The 26342-nt window shown below is 38.4% G+C and overlaps 1 protein-coding gene across 1 annotated transcript in view; it reads right to left on the bottom strand.

The window, feature by feature from the left end:
* The window catches only part of LOC122807193 (aldehyde oxidase 3-like), a 1326697-nt gene that overhangs the window by 220407 nt on the left and 1079948 nt on the right, over positions 1-26342 (bottom strand). The gene's annotated exons all lie outside the window — the stretch shown is intronic.

The following is a 26342-nucleotide window of genomic DNA, read 5'->3' as shown; positions in this document are numbered from 1 at the left end:
GAGTTCAACCAAGTTAAGTGCAGCAGTCATGGGGGAGGGAGTATACCTCACTGTTTCAGGCAGCAATCAGGAGAGGGATTTAGGTTTACATTTAGGGATTGACCAGGAACTTTAGGTTAGGGAGGGAGGGAGCAATGGACTTTAACTTTAGGGAGTGACCAGGAAATGTTAGGGTTAGGGAGTGACAGATTTTTTACAGTTAGGGTTAAGTTCTAGATGGGAGTTTTGGGGTTAGAGTTAGGGCTCTGGTAGGGTTATGCAGTTTAGTAGGGCTGGGTGGTAGAAGGGCTAGGTAATTAGGTACCATCCGGCTAGTTGCAGTTAGCAAGTGGCAGTGAGTGAATGTGTAAAAGGCTAGTAGCACTCAAGCACTTGTAATAGTCCATGGCAAAAAGTATTAAAAATGTTTATCCGGAATAACACAGCAACACATTTTATAATCCCACGATATATATGTATGTGTGTGTGTGTGTGTGTGTGTGTGTGTGTGTGTGTGTGTGTGTGTGTGTGTGTGTGTGTGTATATATATATATATATATATATATATATATATATATATATATATATATATATATATATATACCACAATCTCCAACAACAACCACGGTGAACTGTAGTTTTGCGAAACTGCATTTCTCCAAAATGGACTTTTGCGAAACCGGACTAGTGAAACTGAGTTTCGCTGAAACGTAAATTTGATGGGTCAAAGTAGACCCATATATATATATATATATATATATATATATATATATATATATATATATATATATATATATATATATATATATATACACACACACACACACACACACACACACACACACACACACACACATATTACAACATAAACATGATTCCATTAATAAAGAAAATAGAAGAATTACCTCCAACCCTCTCATTCCATACAATAATATATACCATAATTAGTCAAATATTTCTCATACTTAATAAAATATGCTACTAAAGAGCAACAGCCTGTAAAAAGTTAAACCAAGAGAACCCTGTCACTGTATTACACCAAACAGATTACCTATAAACTAAATCCATAATCTCTCCACTATAACCCCAAACAATCAGTCCTAGCAAATGTAGTGCATGCCACTCTCCATACAGCCAGATACACCCATAACTACCCCAGCATTCCCTTACTGCAGTGCTAGTTGTCTACAAGCCCTGCCTTTTCCCCTTCAGTCACCTTTCCTGTCCCCACTGTTGAATATTCCATCCGTCTTCAGACCTTCTGTACCACATGCAGCCCCTTAACCAGTTTCCCAACTCACCTTTTCATGTCCTTGTTCTCAGAGACATGCATGCCTATTCCTTCCAACTTTAGGCAATGCTCCTTTTAACCGATCCTTCTGTACTTACATTTCCCCACACTCTGTTGCAAATTATCTTCTCAGCATTAGACAAGCAATGCAGTCAGGTAACCCCAACCTCCTTGTCATAAATTTTTGACCAAACAGATCTCACAGCACGCAATGGTAACTCAGCTAAATAATATATATAAATAACATCAGGATATTAAAGATGTAGTCATTGTTATATTTTATGGGTTTCTGCCATCTATAAGTTCATTTTGACTCAAAAACTATGGATTATTTTGTGACGACCCATCACTGCCAGCCAGTAATCAAGGAGCCTTACCACTTGCAACAGTGGGGGAAGTACACTGAGAGGATGACAGGAACACACATAGTATTTCCAGATGCAGCTCTCTGCATCATGTGCAATTTCCCTTAAGATCACACAGAGACCACAGTCAGTCCGGGGCTTGTTTCTCCCTCTTTCTGCAGATTCCCAGTAAGACTCCCCACTGGCACAGCTATAGAGTTGAGATCTCAGCTGAGTGACCAAGCCAAGACCTCCAGCTCCCTCTCTGTCTAACCAGTGTTTTGTGTCCCTACCCAAGTAGCTGACACACACACTCTGAGGTTTGATTTACACACACACACACACACACACACACACACACACACACACACACACACACACACACACACACACACACACACACACACACACCTGGGAAAGGCTGGCACAGGTTTGATAGCCATGCCCCTTTTTGCCCAGACTATAATGTAGTTAACACTGCCACCAGTCACTCCTTATCAGCTACTTTCAGCCCCTTAACAAAGGGTGACCATTTTTACTCTGTAATATTAATATTAATACAAATGGTTGTTTGACCAAGAGCAAGACTATTAGGAGTGGCCCACACAGTGTAACGAAATAAATATGCAATACTCTCAAAACTTAAATATCTCTACATATATAAGCCACAATGAAAGGTTTAATATATTTAATAATAAATAATCTCAAAGTAAACCACAGGTCAGGAACATAAAGTACAAAAAAATTCTGCTTTTAATCCACAGACTTAAAATACAGTAAAAAGTTACTTTTAATCCACAGACTGAAAAATCAGATTCCATCTGAGGAAGTCCGAGTTGGATGAAAGCGCTTACTGATTTTTCAGTCTGTGGATTAAAAGTAACTTTTTACTGTATTTTAATTCTGTGGATTAAAAGCAGAAATGTTTTGAACTTCGTGTTCCTGACCTGTGGTTTACTTTGAAATTTTACGTTGTTCCAGAGAGGTGTGTTTTTGGTGCTTGGTTTTTTAATAATAAATAATAATAGAACAAGACAATACTAAATATATATTCAATATATATCAGAGTTCAAAACCACAGGAAATATTTAAAATAACACTGCAGTACAGGCTCATACAAATAAAGAAAAACAAAATCTAAACTAAGCTTTGCTATATTCCTGACTGTATCTAAGAGAGTTATACTTTTCCCCAGAAACGTACTTCATTAGAGCATGGCAGATTTGTTGAATGGTTCTTGTTGTTGTTGTTGTCAGGTCCAAGACAGAATGCAGAATGCTCTGTCTCACTGAGAAACTTCTCAAAATTATATCTAAAATATTACTGCTAGGATAGCTTGTAGAATGACATCATTTCAGGTCACCTGACTTTTAGTTCCTAGACAAAACCCCCATTGCTGAAGCTGGCAGTATTTAGCATCTACCTGTAAAAATACTCATACAAGGGCTTTTGCTCAGATCTCTGGCAGATGCTGGAAGTCATAACACAATTGCATTCCTTCATGCTATCAGAGTAGCAATTATTTCTCCCTAAAGACAATACAGAAAACTTCCTAGTACAGACTTTCTGTCTCTAGCTGCATTGAAACCTGAGAGATAGCCTCTTTTATGGCCTAGCCTATAAAGTAATTTCATTTCAAATATTTTTCTAATGTTTGCCGGACTGAGGTTAACACTCCAGTTTCCTTTGTTAACATACACATAACAGTTACAATGTGCATGTACATTTCTGTTCTCTTCTAGCAGGGCACACTGTGGATACAATTTAAGCACATGCACTTCTACAAATACTTTTTCAACACAAACATCTGTACAAAACAGTTTGATATACACATGACATACAGTTCTAATACATCTGTAACACAATCATCTTGTATATATTAGTTTGATACAAAAATTTCAGCTAGCTCTGCTGGCAGTACCTCCTTTTGTCACACTTCTTCCCCCCTTGGAAGAGTCAAGCGAGTTTTTCATGTGACCAATTAGAAACTTTGCTTGAGAAGAATGAGCCTATCTGGGAATACATTACTCCATTCTTTGTCTTGAGAGCCCATCTGCACTGGCATTGCTAAACCTACTGTGGCGCTGCACTGTCATATCATATGCCTGCAACCTTAGGCTCCACCTTAGTAACTTGGCATTTTTCTGGCTGGCTTGATGTAACCATGTTAAGGGATTGTGGTCTGTAAGTATAGTGAATTTCCTTCCATACAGACAAGGCTGAAATTTCTGCAGTGCCCATACTATGGCTAGACATTCCTTTTCTACAGCTGCAATACGTTCCTCCCTGGGTTGGAGCCTATGGCTGAGATATACCACTGGATGTTCTCCCTCTGAGAAAACCTGGCTGAGTACAACCCCACATCCACCAGCACAACAGTCTTTGCTGTAATCTGGACTGGCTAACACAGGGGGTCCTCCCAAAGCTCCTTTAAGCTTCTGGAATGCCTGTTCACATGCTGGGCCCATACTACATTTCTGGCCTATTTTTCCTTGTCAGGTCTGTGAGGGGAGCAGCTATGGTACTATAATTGGGGACAAACCTTTTGCAGTACCCTGCTATCCCTAAGAATGCCGTCACCTTCCTTTTTGTAACAGAGGCAGGCCATGCCTGAATGGCCTCCACTTTGGCAAGTTCTGGCCTGATCGTACCACTCCCCTCTTTACAACCCAGGTAGGAGATCTCTGCCATACCCACATACCTCTCAACCATAGCAAATTCCTAAGAATTTACCGGTTTTGTGTCCAAAATAATGGGGTGTCACGAATTTCCAAGTGGCCCCTTCAATTCCCAATTTCTTTTTTTTTTTATTTTATTTTCAATTTTAAAGTACAGCTGGCATCATCATCTCATTGCCAGCATTTCCTGCAATGTTATCAACATGCAGGAGTGTGCATGATGACATTAGCTTCCTGAGGCAGTGCCTGACTGCCTATCGGACACTTGGAGAAGTGGGAGATTTTAAAAAAAATAAGAAAACTTCAGTTGTTTCAGGGCTTTATCCCCTTAAAATTCACAGCCAAAGCACCAGTTACCTGGAATTAAAGAGAAAGCATACTGTTTACAAAAGCACGCTAGACCCTGAGTTAGCTAGCTGATCTAGTAAGCTGTGTATTTCATACATCTGTTTTGCTAGTGAGAAGAGAAGTTACAATAACTTTTAATCATACAGATTGTTCTAAAGACAAGCTTTTCATTAATTTCTTGTATTGGGATTATTGCATTGCATGAGGGAACAGACTGAACTTTCGACTGTGGCACAGTTACAGCATCCGTGTAACTATATAACAGTGGTCTGTGGCAATATTTTTGGATACACATTCATTGCCTTCAGGCCAGCACTCACTCTCTTCATTTTCATATTGCTAGGGATCCTATTAGATTAATTATCCTCATTGCAAGGTAAGTGTAGTATTTAAATTCCTCTGTTTTATGCTTAATTTTAATGACTCTGGATTCTGAAAATAACCCCGACTCTGGTGCCTTGCTTTGAAGAGAAGTCTCAGGCCACTACTCTTTTAATAGGGATGAAAGCGCTAGACCAAGTTTCTTATTTATTAATTCAATAAAGAGAAGCCGAAGCCATAACTTCAATCTTTGTGTTTTTTTATAAAAAACATACAGTGGTTCATTTCCTTAAAGATGTTTCAAGTAGGTGTTTTTTTTCAGAAGGAATAGTGTTTTTACAATGAACTTTTCAAAGGACAGAAGTGTTTTTTGGCTCTGACCACACCACGTCACCTCTTTTTTAAATTTTTTCTGAGTTTTCCCATTTACCTCCCACTTTTTTACTCACTGTTCTCCTCCAGGGAGGGATGAAGCAGGACAAAGGTAAATATGAGTTAAATCAGGGACGTCTCTGAAAATTAAGTACAGTTGAGACTTTAGAGGTATGAAAACACGTAAGAACCCTGACTTTTAGCAACGTGTGCCTTGCTTTATTACTGATTTTCTCTGGGTTCCTAAAACTGAGAGGTAGTGATTTTTCTCACATTCATTTGCAAAGGTTCATTCACTCCTACCCATCATGTGGCTTAGTGCACTGCAAGTGCCTCACTTTCTGGTATCCAGTGGAAAGCGTTCAAGCAGAGATGTCAGTAAATTGTGCTGTGGGGAGCCCACGAGATGTTCTGCACAGCCAAGCTCAAACTCCAACAAAGTGAAGGAAGTAGTCACAAGATATTGAGGATTCCTTCCCGGGCTGGCACATAACTTGCCAACGTGCTCTTGCAGACCGATTCTCTTACCTTGGTGGAGGTGGTCAGCAGCCAGTTCAACCACAAAGGAGCTCTCAGGCAGAAAAATGTAAACAAGGTGAAGAACCATAAATCCATTGCCAGGTTCTTTAAGCAGCTAATGTTCTGCAGCCACTGCACTGATTTCATCTGGATGATCCTGTATGCATTCAGGGTGCCTGTCTTGTCTTTTGTACATTACGTTAGTCCAAATTTGAGCACATCAACCCCTGCTGTTTCTGTTCTGCATGAGCTTGGAGTTTTGAACCAATGCAAAGGAAGCACCGAGAAGCACGGGAATAATACAGTACTTGACAAAGACCGAACAGTGCGCAAGCATATTCTGAGCAACCAGTGCCTGTAGGGAGACGATGTATCCACACATTGCACATTTACACATATATGGATAATACATTTGAGATACAATAGTTAGTGACGTGGGGGAAAACTTCTCGTATTTTGCTTGGAAATTGGAATATCTGTCAGTTTAGTTTTGAAATGTGCAACAGCAACAAGAGTGTCAGTGCATGTGTTAAAATGTTTTGTACTTCCTTGGTTCTAACTTAAGTTAAAAGCAGTGTGCCCCCTCCACTTTATGGCAATATACTTGCTAGTTAAACTTCTCAAGATAAAGACCTTAAAACAAAACTGACAACAAGTGAACTTTGAATGTTGTCAGGTGCATACATACCTCTCAATCTCTCATAGCAAGAAATATGGGCAAAGCCAAAAATAATGGAGGGACAAAGGAACAAAAATAGGAACAGCTTTTAAATATTGCTCCTGTAAACTCAAGATAGTTGCTAGAATGGACAACAACAACAACAACAAATATCAGGTTTTGCATTGTTGTGTATTTTCTGAGAGATATGGAGCCTGTAATTCAAATGTTTGTGATTTATTTATTATTATTTAGTGACTTCAAGCTTTATGTTGGTATCCCACAATTCCATTGAAGTGGGTGGGCTTATATAGCATATTTCCCTGAAAATAAGACTGGGTCTTATACTCTTTGCCCCGCTGAAATACTCATTACGGCTTATTATCAGGGGATGCCTTATTTAACCCCCCCCCCCCCCTGTACAACAATCTACATGTATTCATTTATTCATGTACACAAATCAACATTTATTCATGTACAAAAAAATCAACATTTATTCATGTACACAAACTGACATTTATTTGGTACTTTTTTGTTATTGGACAACAGTTCTAAGTAGTGCATTAACAGTTGTGTGAGAATTCTACATAAACAATGCAACAAACATTTCAACTTCAGAATATCTACACCTTGGCTTTCACAGTGTAATATTTCATGCTTAACAGAAAGTGCAGAAAATTGTCAATACATGTGTATTGGAGGAGGGGAATAAAACTGAAAGCAGAAGCAATCCATTTTGTTGCCCCTATAATGGAAAAGTTATTCAAATACAGTCATGTCATCTTCTTCTGGAACATTGTCATAAGTCTCCACCCCCTAAATTCCAGCCTGGATTTTTTGCGACTCCATTTCCTGTAGAACCATTGGCCCCAATCTGTCATGCCTAGCACTAAAGCTCTTTTTAAATAAGCACTGCTTGCTCAAGTAGCCTGCTCATAGTGCATTGGCAATACAGTTGTCAGTGATTTTATCCCATGAATTTTTGACCAAAGTCACGACCTCTTGCATGCTAGGCTTCACAAAGTTTCCATGCTGACTTCTCTCCATTCTATTTTCAATGTAGTCATTGAGTTCCATGTGCAAATGGTCCTTGAATGGCTTGTTTATTGCAATATCAAGAATCTGGAGATAGGCAGTCATTCCTGCGGGAATCATTATTTGATCTATTCTTCTCCATGCAAAGAATTTATTCATGTCTTTAGTGCGGTGAGTGCTGGCTGGATCCCAGACTAGCAGACCTCTTTCACCACCTTACAAAACAAGTGGCAGTATTACATTGACCCACTTACTTATAACTGCTTGTGTGCACCAGGCTTTTTCAGTTTCAAGAATGCAAATGCCTGAAACATGTTCAGTCTTATCTTTCTTGCCCTTACTAATGATTAGAGGTGGGGTTTGCTTTCCATCTAGATGAATTGCCAAAATACAGGTAACACGTGCACTCTCGTAACCAGTGGAGGGGATGTAGATTGATGACGTATCCCTCTGATCAATTGTTGTTTGAGATCCTTGGCCCATAAACACTGCATTTTCATCCATAGCAATCATGTTGGAGAGTTGGTATTTAGAAAAGTCGATGCCATCAACAAAGGACTTTAACGCAAGTGCACGTTTAATAACTTCAGTATCTTCCAGCTTGAACAGTGTTGTTGATCTTTTTAGAGAAGTTCATATCACTGAAGGAAGCCATCCAGCCAATGTTGTGATGCTTTGAATTCTTCTGGGGATATTTCTAAATGTGGTGCCATTGCAAGGGCAAATGCTTGAATATCAGCCCTGCGCACAACCAAAGCCTTTGCTCTCCTGTTAGCAATCTATTCACAGATGATGTCTTCCAGCTCAGGAAATAATGGTTGCTGACCTGATCCACACTTGTACTTCTCAGCATTTCCCTCGGCGGCCTGTTGACTGAGGTTATCGTATGCTGCACGCCATTTTCAGAGCATTTGGAGATCTAACTTCTTCTCTTTGCAGAAAGCTGTCAGATTCTTTCTCTGGGAGTCCTCCATGATTCCTATCTTGAACTCAATGGAATAGCTCTTTCTTTTTGCACTCATCTTGTTTGGGAGGGGGTTGATTGAAGACTTATAAGACCGGAGTGGCAACACAAAATTGTCAACCGTTAAGAAGACACAACTACAGCCGTTTGTTATCAAGTGCAAGCGCTTTACATGCGTTTTCTGCACTTTTACCCATCAAAGTACACTTGCCAGTGTTTATGGGCCAAGGGCCTCAACCGTCAAGGGTGAGTGATGATTAGGGTTACAGTAAGAATCATGGAGGACTCCCAGGGAAAGAACCTTACGACTTTCTGCAAAGGGAAGAAGCTGGGTGTCTGAATGGTCCGAAAATGGCTCGCAGAGTACAATAACCTCAGTCAACGGGTGTCAATAATATTATTTTATAATTCAACATGTCCATCGTGTGTTGTTGACGATCCTAACTGGGGCTTATTTTTGGGGTAGGGCTTATATCGTGACCACCCTGGAAAACTATGCTAGGCCTTATTCTCTGGTTAGGTCTTATTTACAAAGAAATACAGTAATTATGCATGCAAATTTTATGTTAATAAGCATCCTGATTTTCATAAGCCTTTGTCCAGATTTGTGATGTTTTCAGGTTGGGAGGTATGCATGACATGCTGAAGGTACTCTTGCCAGGAATGGCTCTAGATGACAACATCATCCTGGTAAGCAAGGGCATAATCTCCTACTCCTGCTAAGATATGATCTACAAGCCTCTGAAAAGTTTCTGGGGCATTCTTCATCCCAAAGAGCATGTTCGTGAACTCATACAAGCCAATAGGAATTGCAAAGCCTGACGTCTCTCTCTAACACTGGGAGTCAAGCACACCTGCCAGTAGCCCTTGGTAAGATAAATAGTGGCAAGATACTTAGCTCCACCCATCTGCTCTAGGGCTTCATCTGTCCTAGGCATGGGGTAAGCATCTGTGTAACTATTTAATTTCCTGAAGTCCACACAGAAGCTGGTGCTGCCATCCTTCTTTGGTACCAGGACTACTGGGGAGGCAAATGGACTGCTGGACTCCTAGACTACCCCCAGTTCCAACATTTCCTGAATCTCCTTCCTCAGAGACTGTTTGACTCTCTCAGGCACCCTATAAGGGGCCTGCTTGATAGGCCTTTGGGGACCTGTATCCACATGGTGCTGCACCAGTTGGGTGCACCCTGGATTCCCAGTGAACATGTTCCCAAACTCCTGTAACACTGCTTGGATTTCTCAAACCTGGGTAGCAGATAGCTGTTGGGACATTGCTATCCTTTCCACTGATGTTTTAGTCCTAGCCTCACTGTGGAGATCAGTCACGGCATTCCTCTCTGACTCCTCCTGCCATCCAAGGCAAATATTCAACATGAGGGCCTCTGTATCATATGGTAAAGTTTCATCATGTTAACATGGTACAGTTTGTGCCCCTGCCTCCTACCTAGCAGTTCTTCCATGTAGTTAACATCACTGACCTTCCTTACCATTTTGAAGGGTCCCTCCTAAGCTGCCTGCAGCTTATTGTGCCTGACAGGAGTGAGAACCATAACCTGCTGTCCCACAGCATACTTTCTGGCTCAAGCATTTCTGTCATATCAGACCTTTTTCTACTGTTGGGGTTCTGCCAGGTTCTCCTGGGCCAAGCCCATGAGTTCCCTGAGCCTTTTCCTGAGGTTTAGGACATACACCACAACAGACTCCTTTTGGGATTCACACTCACCCTCCCACTCATCACGTATGAAATCTAGAGGTCCCCTCACCCTGTGCCCATACAGCAACTCAAAGGGTGAAAAAGATGTAGATTCCTGGGGCATTTGTCTATAAACAAACAACAGATGGGGCAAATATTTGTCCCACTCCCTCTTAAACTGGTCTGCAAATGCCTGTAGCATGGTCTTTAGTGTACGGTTTGACCTCTCCACCAGAACATTAGTCTGGGGCTGGTAGGGGGTAGACTTTAGGTGCTTCACCCCACAGTGCTCCCACCGACAAGCCAGCAGGTCTGACATGAAATTGGCACCTCTGTCAGTCAATATTTCTTTTGGGAACCTAACCTGCTGAAAATCTCTGACAAAGCATTTGCCACCTTTTCTGCCTCAGTGGAGGACAGAGCCATCACCTCAGGGTATCTGGTAGCATAATCTAACACTATGATATACGTCTTTCCTTTGGAACTTAGAGTATTCTGAGGCCTGACAATATCCATAGCTACCCTCTGAAATGGTTCCTGAATCACAGGCAAAGGTGTCAAAGGAGCTTTGACATTGTCTCCTGCCTTACCTACAGTTTGTCACTGCTTAAAGTTCCTGTAGTACCCTGTTACATCCCTGGAAATCACAGGCCAATAAAAGTTCTGAATAATACATCGCCCATATGACCTGCAAAGGGAATGTCATGGGCTATGGCTAGAAGAGCCAGACAGTAGGCTCTGGGCACTAGCAACTGCTGTATTCTCTCACCTATTAGCCCTCCCTCAGGGGTCCAATATCTGTACAGTAACCCTATGTTCCAGTATACAGATTTCCCCTTTCCTTGAGAATCAGGTGCCTCCCTTGCAACCTCGCTCAAGCCCTGTAATGTAGGGTCTGAGAGCTGAGCCTGTCTCAACTCTCTCATTGTAACCCTTCCCAGCTCCCCTTCCACAGGAAGTCTCGCATCCTCTCACAGTGGTGCCTCACTGTCAGCCTGGGTACTACTACTCACCTCTGCTCTTACATTCACTCTGTCCAAAGGAACATCAGTAACCACCAGCATCTATGGTTCACCTTCAGTCTTACTGCTACAGGGTAGCTCCCTCTCTGAAGTAGCCACTTTACCAGTCCTAGCTTCAGTTGTGGGGTCTGTCTGGGTCCCCCCTAAGCCTACCAGACCCACATGCATTTCTCCAAGCCTGACTGTAACTGCATGCACACAAAGTACTGCATTACTAAACTCCTTCCCTATCACTACATCTGCAGGGATATTCTCAAACACACCTACTTGCTTGCTTTCTTTTCCACCCTTCCAGTCAAGGTGAACCCTAGCCTAAGGTATTTGGAATGGGGCCCCTTTTAAAGGTCTTACTGGAGTAGATTGCCCAAGCAAGTAGTGCTCCTCTTTAACCATTGCAGGCTTCACAACGGTTAGGTCAGAGGCTGTATTTCTCTTAGCAGCAGTCTGTTTCCCATCTACTAAGATGGGATATAACCTCTTGCAGTAGTTTAGCACCTTTTTTGTCTCCAGACAACTTACCACTGGCATTCTTTTATTCACACTTGCTGGCTACCCCACCTTTGTTCCCCACCTTGCCTCCATGGACATCTACATGGCCCCACTGGTTACATTTAAAACATTTAACCCTTGGCCCTGGCCATGTTCTTGAACTAGTGGCTTCCCCTGTTCCTGGCGGACTCAGTTGGGGCAGTATAGGCTGCCCACCATGGGTTCCCTTATACTCAAGTACAGCACTGGGTATGCCTTTTCTGTGCAGTGATGCCCTGCTTGCTAGGTATAGGTCTCCTTTTTTCCACAACTCACCTGTGGTGTTTATTCTCTATCTGCCAACCAGATTTTCATGTCTTCAGGCAAAGTGCTAAGGGCTTGTTCCCTCATCAAAAGGTCTGCCAGCTCATCAAAAGTGGTGACCTGACACCCAGTCACTCACCTATGAAAATAAGTGCTTAACTCAGCAACATATTTTTTAATTGTTATTATTTTTTTTAACATGTGTTTACTGGGAATGTCCGACTTGGAACAAAACCAATTTTCAGTGGAGGCCTGGGGAGAAATGCTCTAGATGCATGTCTTTGTAATGTGGGAGGAAACCAAAGCACCCAGAGGAAACCCACACAGATGTAAGGAGAACATGCAGACTCCACACAGAAGACACCCCAGCCAAGAATCAAACAGGAGAACTTCTTGCTGTGAGGCAACAACACAACTGCTGCACCACTGCACTGTCCAAATCTCACACACTTTCATCCTCCATGTGTCTATGCTCATGAAACTTTTTTCTATAAGTTTCAGGTGTTAACTTAAAGTATTCCAATAAACAAATTTTAACTGTATTATAATTTAAGCAATTGGTATCAGACAATTTAGAAACAGAATTTACAGCTTTACCATGGAGTAAGGGGGTCAGGAACCATACCCAAACCCATTTGTTAATATTATACTGTTTACAAACCCTTTCAAACATATGAATAAAACTATCAAAATTATCATCCTCTGTAAACTGTGGAAGAAATTTACTGACCTTTATTGCTTCTTGGGTTCAGTTATTCCTTTCCCCGTTATCTACATGACCCTGATGAAGAGTCAGCATCTCCTTTTCATGTTGCCTCTGGTTGTCATTTTCTTCACCCTCCAAACATCTCAGTGTCTCGTTTTCTTTGGCCTCCAAATGCCGCTGCTTCTCATTTTCTTCAGTCTCCAAATGCTGCAGTCTCTCTGCTGATTCTATTTCCAAACATTTGGCCTCCAGTTCAAGTTTCTTTAACTCCAGATGAATTTTTAAGTCCTCTGAGGAAAAGTTGAACTGTCCATTTTCTGAGAGCTGTACATCCCCAAGGCCAGTCTGGTTGTTTTCCTAGTTGTTGGTCTGTGATGCAGCTGTGACTATGGATGAAATTATTTCTACTTTAGTCAGGTTGTCATGCACCAGTCCTTTGGCTTGGCACATCTCAGCCAACTAGCTCCTTGACAACTTGCCATAATCCTCTGCTGACATCCTTACCTGCTCTCCCTGACTAACTTAGCTAACAAAAAACAAATAAAATTATTGTGATATGAAACTCTGAACATCTACCATGTGGCTGCTTGAGAGTGCAAACACCTTCTTTAGTGACCACTGTTTACAGGCTACAGGAGTTCAATATCCACACCACTGCATCCCAGTATTTGATGTGCTGATCTCACAACTGCCAGCCAATTAATATGTGATGTGGCTATCCCACTACTTCCCACCAATTAATATGTGATCACCCACTACTGCCAACCAGAAATCAAGGAGCCTCAATACCAGGGCTTTTTTTTGTAAACAAACAGGTGGTGGTACGCATATGTTGCATTTGGGTCAACTCCCCCTCACCCCCCCATGCACCCATTCTAGTGTCCCATTATTTGGCTATTTCTCCCCAGCTGCCATAAACACTGTTCAAATCTCTCAGTGTGCATACTGCTTTCTGCTTTACTTCTATGATGATTACAGATAATTGGATTTAATTTAAAACTTTTATTTCAAAATTTCCAGCACAAACACTGACAGACGTTTGCCAAACAAAGCAATACAGTATCACAATGAAAACAGACTTAGCATTAAAACTTCTGTGACTTTAAAATGCACATTCATTGAAACAGCATTGAAACCCACATTTAAAGAAAATGCATCTGGCCAGTGGCAGATTAAGTTTACCTTTGGGATGTTTTCAAGTCATAGACCCCTTGCACACATTGTTAGGACCATGCAAACTTTCTTTGATTCACCTTCCTGATTGTTTTAAATTATAATATATAATAATTAAATTATATCCCTTGTATAATACAACACCACTTGTTGAAGTGTGTTTTAAATGTATAGCCAGTAAGCAAAGAAATAGAACACATGAACCAATAATGCCAAAACGTCCCAATTCAGAACATTTCAACCATAAAAGGCCACTCACACTTTTGTCATTACAACCCACCAATATCAGTCAATATGCACAGTCTCTGCAGAAGTAAAAATCATCTGGAATAATTCCACATTAAAGAGATCTGACTCCAACTAATGAAAAGGTTGCTGATAGCAAAAAACTTTATATTTAAGTATTTCATTTACAAATTCACTGCCTGCTGCCCTTGAAGAATAAATTGCCTGTTACATTAAAAAATGATAACCTACTAATATTGCAATAGGGAATGGATGACAAACTGATGACAGATTCATATTTTCTAGGCATCTCTTCCAAAGGAGGACATATTCAGGACTGCAGCACCCCACTCCCTTTAAAGTGCAACAAAATATTAAGTCATTCAGTATTAATTATGTAAGTCTTAAACTTTTTTATGTCATGTAATCGTATTAAAACAGAACTCACAATTTAATTCATTTAATTTATTAATTTGTTTACCAGGTAAACAAACTGCTCATAGACCCTTTTCAGTCATAACCTGGCACACAAGGGCAAGGGTAAACAGAAAATATATAGGTACCTTAGAATAATCAGTCAACAAGCATGTTTTGAAGGAAAATAGAGTATCCAATGAAAGCTCACACAGAATTAGGAATATCATACAAGTCCCAAACATACAATGAATAGAGATAAGGATTGAACCACAGACCATTGAGATATGAGGCAGAGATCTTAACCACTGAGCCACTATATACTGACAGGGAAATCTGCAATCCCTTAAATGGTCCACAACAATCTGTGAATATGCACGACTGTGTGCAAGTCCTGTAATGGGCCTGCATCCCATAGCAAATTGCTTTTCTGACTTCTGTCTAATGCTTGCTAGGATAAGCTTTGGTTCCCCAAGACCTTCAATAGCAGGTATTAAAAAATCAAAGTATTGCACAAAAGAATGAACAATGAATTAATCAAACAATACAGGCCAGTTACTAACCATTTTAACATACACTAAACTACCAAAGGCATTTCTCTCTCAAGATCACTACATCAAATAGTTTAAACATCTGTATTCTGCTCCAAAAAGTATATTTTCATATAGTGCAATGTCTCTTTTGCACAGATATGTGGCAAAATATCAAATGATGTAACATTAGGCTGTCAAATATCAAATTTAAAACTACTGTTCATTCAAGATCAGACACAAAAGCAGTCAAATTTACCTTTTGTCAGTCAGATTTAACCGCAAACAAATTAATTGAAAGTGAAGTATTTGTCAGGAAGAGGAACATACAATCACTGTTGTAAGCTTAATAAGCAGGTTTTAAGCACTGTAAGATCTGTCTGTTTCTATGATATGTTCTCATCCTCCCCTAAACAGCTCTTTCAAGGCCCAAGGTGTTTTTTGAACTTGGACCATATGAAGCTCAGTCAAGGATTTATCCCTCCATGTGATAGAGCTGGGTTTCCCCTTTTATTTTTTATTTGCACCAAAATATTGTCCATCTTTTTATCATTCTACAAGGCATTGCATTTAGTATTCTGTAGAACATTTAAGGAAACTGCATTAGCAGTCTACTAACATTAATGGGTTATTATGCTTGATAAAGATGAGAATATAATGAAGACTGAGATAATTTTCTAGAACATGTATTCTTTAGTATATAATGTTTCATGCACTAAATTCTATCTGTTTTTATTTTGTCATCCATTCTTTAAGGTCATCCAACAGTTTTATTAGATATCTTGTTTTATTTCCATTACTCTGTTAGACATACATCATAAAATGTCATTTAGAAGTGTTGGGATTCCCCTTCTGGTAGGTCCAAGAGCATTAAGATATATAACAGTCCAAAAGAAGCCCTAATATTGCCATGGACCTGCAAATTAATAACATCTGGATTTTTAGTGGGCTTCTCACCCCTCTCTGTACATACATACGTACATACACACATACATAACATACACAGATAAAGTCACTGTAGCCATACAAGAGACAGTGAAGCTCCCATATCCCCAGTTAAACTATTTTATTACAAAACTCAGAAAGAAGGAAAAATATGACAAAAAGTGTACACAAGCTTCTTGCTTTTCCCTGGTTCTAATATTAATTAAAATAACCCAGCAATCTTTCAATTACAGCGTCTGAGTATTGCTTTACTGAGCATTGCCAAATATTAGCTTCCCTGAGAAGAAACCAGAGATCTCAGTAAAATCCCACACAGGAACAGGCCAGGAAAACATAGAGATGCCACACATAAGGCACTGCATCTAAGACATGAACCAGTAAACCAAGTGTTGTAACTTCCCCAACCAGCAGTTGTAGCCATGAGGTCTGATGCAATAATGTAATAATTTCCTTTTTGCTAGCAGCCCACACAAACAGTATTCTAAGATGTTCCACACAAATCACACAGCCATAAACATTGCCCAAAAATATCTGGTTGCTACTGTACATTAAAAGTAGCATATGTTCAGTTTCAGAAATTCAAAATATTCCGCAGTGCAGTAATAAAGTTGGTTAAAATGTTCAGAGTGTGTTTATTATTTATTATTATATTTATTATTGTCCTAGTCTGTACTTGTATTCATTTTTGTTCAACTGAAAACAAACTACAAAGGGTAAAGTTAAACTAGTGCAGATTAAGTAGCGCGTATGTGCCTTAGAGTCTCCACCCCAGCTATTTACTCACACACACTCATAGTCTCATAGCTATTTATTAACGGATGGTCATTGGTCGCATAAATAAAATAAATAGTGAGCAACTTAAAATATATGCTTACTTGTTGCAGTCTGTCAAATAATCCAAATCCACACCAGAGACCAGTCATGTAATGACCATTGGCTGTCAGCTCCATCGGCTCCTAAACAAGTTAACATGGATCCACTCAGCTCCTGGCGCACATGGGAAGAGTAACACTTTACCATTTGATGTTAAATATCCATGTATGGATGTGGACATCAACAGTGCATGTAACAAGGCACAGGAGTGATCAGTATGGACGAGAAAAGTGCCGCCACTGGGCAGTAGAGGTGCCAGTATGCCGTACCAGCATGTACCGGCTCCAAAAAAATCCCTGCTCAGTCCTCACCATAGGCAACAGTGGGGGATGTTCACTGAGAAGATGACAGGTACACACACAGTATTTCCAGATGCAGCTCTCTGCATGAAGTGCAATTTCCCTTAAGACCATTCAGAGACCACAGAAAGTCCAGGGCTGGTTTCTGCCTCTTCCTCCATATCCCCAATATGACTCCCCACTGACACAGCTATAGACTTGAGACCTTAGGTGAGTGGCCAAGCCAGGACCTCCAGTTTCCTCTCTATCCAACCAGAGCTTTGTGTTTCTGCCCAAGTAGCTGACAGACACACTCTTTGAGGTTTGATTTACACAAACATATAAACCTGGGTTTACTAGCTATGCCCCTTTCTGCCCAGACTATAAGATAGTTTTTGCTGACACCAGCAACTCCGTATCAGCTACTTTAAGGCCCTTAACAAAGGGTGACCAATTTTACTCTATAATATTAATATTAATACAAATTGTAGTTTGACCAAGAGCAAGGCTATTAGGAGTGGCCAACATAATGTCAACAAATAAATATACAAGTACTCTCAAAACATAAATATCTCTACACAGATCAGCCATAATGAAAAGTTTAAATATATTTAATAATAAATAATGAAAGAATAAGGCAATACTAAACATATACTCACAGTGACATCAGAGTTCAAACCCACAGGAAATATTTAAAATAACACTGCAGTACAGGCTCACACAAATAAAGAAAAACAAAATCTAAACTAAGCTTCGCTATATTCCTAACTGTATCTAAGAGAGTTATACTGTTCCCTAGGAACTTACTTCATTAGATCAAGGCAGATGTGGTGAATGGTTCTTCTTGTTGTTGTCAGGTCCAAGACAGAATGCAGAATATCTGTCTCACTGGGAGACTTCTCAAAATAATGTCTAAAATATTACTGCTGGGATAGCTTGCAGAATGATATCATTTCTGGTCATCTGTCTTCTATTTCCCAGGGAAAACCCTCATTGCTGAAGCTGGCAGTATTTAGCATCTACCTATAAAAATACTCATACTAGGGCTTTTGCTCAGATCTTTGGCAGATGCTGGAAGTCATAAAACAATTGCATTCCTTCATGCTATCACAGTAGCAATTAGTTCACCCTAAAGACAATACAGAAAACTTTCTAGTACAGACTCTGTGTCTCTAGCTCCATTGAAACCTGAGAGATAGCCTCTTTCATGGCCTAGCCTATAAAGAAATTTCATTTAAAATATTTTTCTAAAGTTTTCTGGACTGGATTAACTCTCCAGTTCCTTTTATTAACATTTACATTACAGTTACAATAGTGCATTTACATTTCTGTTCTCTTCCAGTAGGGGACACTGTGGATACATTTTAAGCACACACTTTACAAATACTTTTTCAACACAAACATTTGTACAAAGCAGTTTGATATACACATGACATACAGTTCTAATACATCTGTAACACAAGCATCCTATATATATATATATATATATATATATATATATATATATATATATATTAGTTTGATATTCACAAATGACATATAATTATTTACAAAATTACAGCTAGCTGTGCATGCCGTACCTCCCTTTATCACAGCTTTATAGAGCCAAACATTTTCTCACCAACACAACTAAAACTACACTTGCCACCAATTTCCTCCTCCCCTCACGACTTTATGGTGGTTCCATCCTTACTAGTCTCCAGCATATCAAAAAAGCAAAATTTGAACAATACCAGCAACTCGGCACATAAAAATCTACTGCCAATCATCAGTGGACCGGAGTTCCACTGTGGCGACCCCTAACCGGGAAAAGCCGAAAGACACAACAACAACAACTAAAACAAAGTTGCTAAATTGCAACAAATAGCCTGTGTAGAACCCATCACTGTATAGTACTATAAATCTTAAACTGGTTAGAAGTACCCCATCAACTAACATATACAAAGTTTCTTACCACCTATACAATTATCCAACATCCATTTGGTTGTTCAGCACTAAATACCATTGTACACAACTATGTTCTCTATCAGTTATTACAATCCAATGGCCAAAAACTTCTCTCTGTCCACAAACCTATCATATCTGCTGAGTATGGTTTGTAGTCATACCATGTTGCTAAGGCCTCAAACTCCTTTCCTCTATCCAGCAGGTCAATACCCTTTATCTAATCCTATAAAACCATTCTGTAAGACTTTCTAGACAAAATTTGTCTCAGTTCTTGCTCCATCCTAGATAATCTGTATTCCTAAATATGAATGTGTATCTATTCATACCTCACACCTCCTTACTCCCACTTCTTCAGTTACTCCCTCACTTCAGGAAATTTCTCCCCCTGACTCTATCTAAATATGCCATAACACTGTCTTTTCCTCACTTCATATTGTAATTCATGTCTGCATTACACTAATTTTCCTTTAATTTCTCTAATCTGGCTATTTTGTTAATATTAAATCATTGTCGTATAAGTTACATCTATTTCTAACCAATGTTGTTACATTATGTCTAATTAGGTATGATTATTTAAACTGTAGATGTTTTTGTATTATTTTTGAAGATTGTAAAATTATTATTCTTAAAATAGAAACCAACAACCACCAACCAAAACCAGAACTTGGGTCCCCCTTAAGAAGTCGCAAAGCACAAAAAATACACAGTAGGATCCAAGAACGACCAAAGGCTTCCAAAATAAATCCGTTTTTAATGTACAAAATATAAAAGCATAAGCATTTTCGTAGCAAAGCAAATTCATCAGATGCATTTGACAACTAAAATTCTTCATTCATTATATATACTAACTAAAAAGATCTCATGACTAGAAACTTTACTTCCTTAAAGACATATTACTAAAAATGCTCAGTACAATATAATTATATATAAATACTGAATAATAAACATCTAACAAGGAATAAAAAGTTACATATATATGTAAATGTACCTAAAATTATAAAAATAAATAAAAAACATATACTTATATTTAACAATTGTTATTATTCAAAATAAGTGAATGCCAGATTACTTCCTATTCAGTGGTCTGGCTTTAAGCTTCAGTCTCAATGGTATCCTGTCATTCAGGCCATGCCCATAGTCCCCACATAGTCTAACTATTCATTTGGCTTCTAATCAAACCTAACATACCTACTTGACATTGTTTCTTTAAGAACAAAAGTTCATACTATTGAGAATAATTTATTTAAATTAAGAAGGCAACAGTACCAGAATTACCATCTAGAAGTCTGTTTGAAAGAAAATATTGTTCCACATGGACTCAGAGTCCTAGTAATGCCTGCACAGGGCCGTACTATACCATATTTATTAGCCGAATGGCAAATGACTCATCTTGAATGTAGTTTCAAATACATGCAGCTCCTTATCAAGTATTCAAAACTTGAGATAGAACAACTTTCTAACAGTATAAAAGAGCTGTATAAAGAACTACTTGATAATGATGACAATGCCTAAGTAGATAAATATATCATGGAAGTAATGGACTCTATTGCTGTATATGAACATAGACTCAGCAGGATTAAATCTAAGAAGTTAGTTAGAGACCGTGCTGACTTCACCAACTCTAATGTGTTTACTTGGCCTAAAACAGTTAATTATAATTCTAGTGTCATCAATTCCACTCAAGAAGCTGCTCCTGCTGTTAATATGAATGAATCTAGCATAACAAGTGTTCCTGGTAACCATGGAGATGAACAGACATCACAGTTGGCCAATCCTATAGCTGTAGTGATGCCCATAATTGATTTAGGCACCAGGAAGAAGGTAATTCAAGTTACAGCAGAAGTGCACCATCCAGGTGAATCAGGGAGCGCGGCAAATTATACTGTTTATGCACCAAATGTCCCTAATGTATGTACCAAGAATAATACTCCTTTTTCCCAAGGGAGATTAATGTTTCCTCTACCAATAAAGTCTCATACTGTAAACGAGCAGAGGTCCCTCTCACGCAGCAGAACACATATGAAGAGGAAACCCAAAGGGGAAGCTTCAGGGACACCAACACTGAAGAAGTTTTGGAACAAAATTTAGAAGGCTTAGTCTGGAATTTGTCCAGCTATACTTTATCTGCAGCTGAAGCTAGAGTCTTAAAGAAAGGACTTTCCTTTATTCCAACTAAGAAAGGGGACTTTTCAGAGGTAATTTTGGACTTTAAAATGTTTGTCAGAAATGTTCTTTTGAAGTTAAATTTTAAAAATAACAGCAATGCATATGATAATAATATTTTTAAGAAACCTAGCACATATATTCCAAATCCACATCCTTTAGTAACAGCCTTTGAGAAACTCTGTCTTAATGATTTTTATAGAATGTATGCATCTAACTCTGTTCATCGCAAGCATGATATGAAGCATAATCTAACAAAATCTGAATATCAAGCATTGAATAGGTTACAGACTAACAGTCAATTAACCATCAGACCAGCTGACAAAGGTGGTCCAATTGTGTTGTTTGATACAGATAGCGATAATAATGATATGATAGCTGTGCTTTCAGATACCTGTTTGTATGTTAAAATAACTTCTAAACAGGTAGATCACATGATTATTAAGGTGAACAACATTTTAAGACATTACTTAAGAATGATTTAATAGACATGCAGTTGTTTAATTATTTATTTGTTAAGGATGCTTTAGTGCCTGTTATTCAAGGCCTGCCCAAATTATATAAACATTCTGTACATCCCCCACTACGTCCTATTGTGGCAGGCAGAAATTGGTGCACTCAGCCTGCATCTATTTTCATAGAGATACAAATTAGACCTGTTTTGAACTCATGTCCTCATATTTTAAGAGACATTCAACATTTTTTGAATGATTTGTTCTTGTTTATGAATGTATATAAGAAACACGAACTTTTGTATTTAGTGATCTTAGACGTCACTTCTTTCTTTACGGTCATTCCGAACAATGAAGGGCTTTCAAATGTAAAACAGTTTTTAGAGAGGTACACTGATTTTAATAGTAAGAAGATTCAGTTGATATGTAACTTACTTGAGTGTATTTTGAACAATAATGTGTTCGCATTTGGTGACAGTTTTTACTGGCAAAAACACGGCATAGCTATGGGCACATCATGTGCCAATAGCTATGCCAATGTGGCCATGGGAGTTTGGGAACAATGTCATATTATTAATGGACCCTATAGTAAACAAGTTGTTTTTTATCGTCGTTTTGTGGACGACATATTTTTGTTGTGGGAGGGTCCTCAAGAGGTCTTACATGATTTCATTAAGTATATTAATAATACCACATCGTTTTTAAAATTTTCACACAAAATTTCAGTTGAGTCAGTAGAATTCTTAGATGTAAAAGTAATATGTGACATCAATGGTTATATTACAACAGAATTGTATAGAAAGCCATGTCATTGTAACCATCTTTTATACAAAGAAAGTATGCATCCCTCCCATGTATTCAAAAGTGTAGTCAGAAGTCAAGTTTATAGAGCTTCAAGGCTAAGTGTAAGTGACTCAGAATTTTTCAGGCAAATCAACTCTTTAATGGAATCTTTTAAAAATCTAGGGGTTATGCAAGTAATGACATTGCTGAGAATATTGAGCTAGCCTCCAGTGAGAGATCTAGTAGAGCTAAGCCTTATTTTGGTGAGCAGTATTCTGGTAGTACACAAGCTGCATCCCAGAAGAATGACAAAGTAAAATTATACCTATATTATCCCAGTGACATCAAACATTATAAGGATATAATCGAAAGACACTGGGATATTTTGACTACAGACAATGACATTGAGGCTATAGTAGATAAGAGACCAAGATATGCATACAAGAACATGAAGTCCCTTAAAAGACATTTGTGTTTACCAAAAGGAATGTCATCCGGTATAAGTCATGGATATACCACTGCATGTGGGCATTGTCAAGCCTGCAGATATATTGATAGTACAGGAACATTCTATCAACCTGATCAAAGTAGGACATATAGTTTTGATATTGCTGCAAAGTGCAGAAGTATGCATGTGGTCTATCTAGCTCACTGTTCAGTATGTACAAAATTCTATGTTGGTAAAACTGATCGAGCACTGAGAGATAGAATTAAGGAACACTATTGCCACATAAGTAAAAGTGATACACTCAGTGCTTTGTCCAAACATAATGTAGACAGTGATGCCTCTCATTTGTTTAAGTTTATGGTAATAGGATGTGTACATTAAAATATAAGAAAAGGGGACATCAGAAATCAACCTGAACAGTTAGAAGCCAAATGGATAGTTAGACTATGTGGGGATAAAGGACATGGCCTGAATGACACGATACCATTGAGACCGAAGCTTAAAGTCAGACCACTGAATAGGAAGTAATCTGGCATTCACTTATTTTGAATAATAACAATTGTTAAATATAAGTATATGTTTTTTATTTATTTTTATCATTTTAGGTATATTTACATATATATGTAACTTTTTATTCCTTGATAGATGTTTATTATTCAGTATTTATATATAATTATATTGTAGTGAGCATTTTTAGTAATATGTCTTTAAGGAAGCAAAGTTTCTAGTCATGTAATCTTTTTAGTTAGTATATATAATGAGTAAAGAATTTTAGTTATGAAATGCATTTGATGAAGTAGCTTTGCTATGAAAGCGCTTATGCTTTGATATTTTGTACATTAAAGACGGATTTATTTTGGAAGCCTTTGGTCATCCTTGGATCCTTCTGTGTTGTTGCTTTGTTTGTCTTCGGCGCCATCAGTTAGATCGCCACGTCGTCCGCTCCGGGTCCGCTAATGTTTGGTAGTGGATTTTTACAAGCCCTGATGCACAGCCTTCAATGAAGGCAATGAAGGCTTCATTCACGCATGCTCACACAGAAGAGCTCTAGCGAAGAATCAACGCAACAAAGCCTTTTGTTGAGCTACGACAATGCTACCACAGCACCACTACCACGGGTCTATATTTTTTATTATTCTTAAAATGTTTTTGTAATACTTTGGAGCTGTTCTCCCCAGGATTCAGCTGAAAAGGGGCACCTACCCAGTTAGACTTCCCCTGGGAACAAATGTCAATAAATAAAAAAAATAAATTGTCATTTTGAACAGGTTGCAAATTAACACTTCTTTTACTGCATAGTATTTTATATAATGTTTTTGAGATATTCCATGAAAGATTTTTGACAAAAAAAATCATATTTTGCAGCCTGTAACCACAAAGAAAGTATGAACCTGGATAACATTATTTTTAATTTATGTCACAAATGCAGTATAATCCACCTAATACATCCTGTTAAAGTAAATTAATTAATAGCTGCTGACTGTGATGTAATTCTTCTCTATTCTGACTTATGGAGTACAGCTACAGAAGCTGCTGTCATTTTAAGTCTGTGCACGTTTGTAAGCTTAACAAATCTGATTTTATTTAGTACAGTGTGTTTATACCTAGTTTAATAACTTGCTCATGTCAAGCAATGTGTAACATCAACAGTTTCCGATGCTGTGTTCTGTTTATCCTTTTTATTTTGTATTTATGAGTGAAAAATATTCAGTAAAAAGATATATGAGAAAAAAAGTCTATGCAAGCTTAAATCTTTCAGTAATACATTCAGAAAACTTGTTTTAAATTTAAGGTGATATATTAGAGAATAATATAGGCCAGATTCCAAATGAGTTGCTCTCAGTGTTAAGTCTGCCCAGATTCCAAAATACCTTCTCTTGGTGTAAGGGACTTACTTTGGTGTAAGGCCTCTATAAACAGACTTACACCAAGACTAGATCCCAAAAGACCTGCTCAAAGAGTATATGTGGTGACTTACACTGAAAACAGTTCTTATGGAATTTGGACCTATATTTTAAGCTATATGTTTAGAATAACAAAATGACCAATATGTGATTATTGCGAATGATGTAGGTATCTCATAGCCATTAAATAATCATTTTTCTGACTGAAGTAACAATGTTTCTAAGCAAAGAATGAAATAGTTCTCAGCCTGGGGACTTGCAAACATGCAGAACCTGAGACAGTTCATTCTGTAGGCACAAAACTACCACGTGAATTGACCAAGATGTGTCCTTTGTAATTTTACTTATAGAACCCAGCAGACAGTGGTGGTATTGATGGTATATGAAGGGAAGGAAGGCCTAGTTTCTTTATTTAATAATTTGGTGTGCTACTCTTCTGCTGGATTCATGGAGATGGGCAGGGTCTGATAGAATAAGGTGCTTGGGAATATGTGCTTATAGCAGAGATGAAATTACTCTGGTATGTCAAACACTATTTTCCTGAATGAGTCACTCCAGTGTCTATTTCCCTAATGACTCACTGCAGGAAGCATCACTCAGTGAAACAGATGATGGGATCGGTAGAACCTGCATGTTGCATGTGACACTGGAACCACTGCAATGACTGCACATGGATCAACACAACAGCATGTCTGTAGGCACTTTACATTCAAGTATAATGTGGGATATCTAGAGGCTTCTAACATTCTTAAAAAAAGAGCTTTCAAACAAATACTCATAAATTTATTTGTAACAGCTCCATAGTTACCATAAATATTGTCTGTCAGATTAACACTGACCTCATTCAAGCAAGAATTTCAGACTGGCACCACACACTTATACATCGGCCAAATCATGACAGTGTTTACCTAGACTCTTAAGATGTTAAGGGAATATTTTAATGATTAAACTAAAATAAAAATACAGATTAAAATAACAAGTTAGAGAATGAAGTAGGTCAAGCATTTATAGGGTTTCCTAAGCTCACAAGACTTTGCTCCCTCTAATCATTACAAGTTAAGAAGATAGTCTAAACTTCAGACACAAAGTATGATAAAATACAGGTTGAAGTGACAGGGAAGTTGTTAAAGTGAGTTAATCAAGTCATCCTTTACAACTCTGATTAAAAATCTTCTACTGATAAAGTTTTAAATCTGTTCAAAGAAGTTTCATATTTACCAGAGACATTTCTCTTACATATTAAGCATTGCCATGATAGGAATACTACCCAACAACCTGCCTGCCCTTGTGATCCATCAGGACTCACAAAGGTCTCTTCAGATACTTTCATTCAAAACCAGTTAAGGAAATATTTTAATGTTTAAAAACAAAGCAGAAATGAAATACTGCCTGAAGTTAGATACTAGAAACTCTTTGACTATGAGTCCCCAATAAGCAATTAATTGCAACATCAATTGGACAAAATAACCCATCAAAGCTTTAC

This window comes from Protopterus annectens, chromosome 7.part0 (genome assembly GCF_019279795.1).
Source record: "Protopterus annectens isolate FY-2018-M chromosome 7.part0, PAN1.0, whole genome shotgun sequence".
Classification (NCBI taxonomy): Eukaryota; Metazoa; Chordata; order Ceratodontiformes; family Protopteridae; genus Protopterus; species Protopterus annectens.
This window is presented reverse-complemented; position numbering and strand designations above follow the sequence as displayed.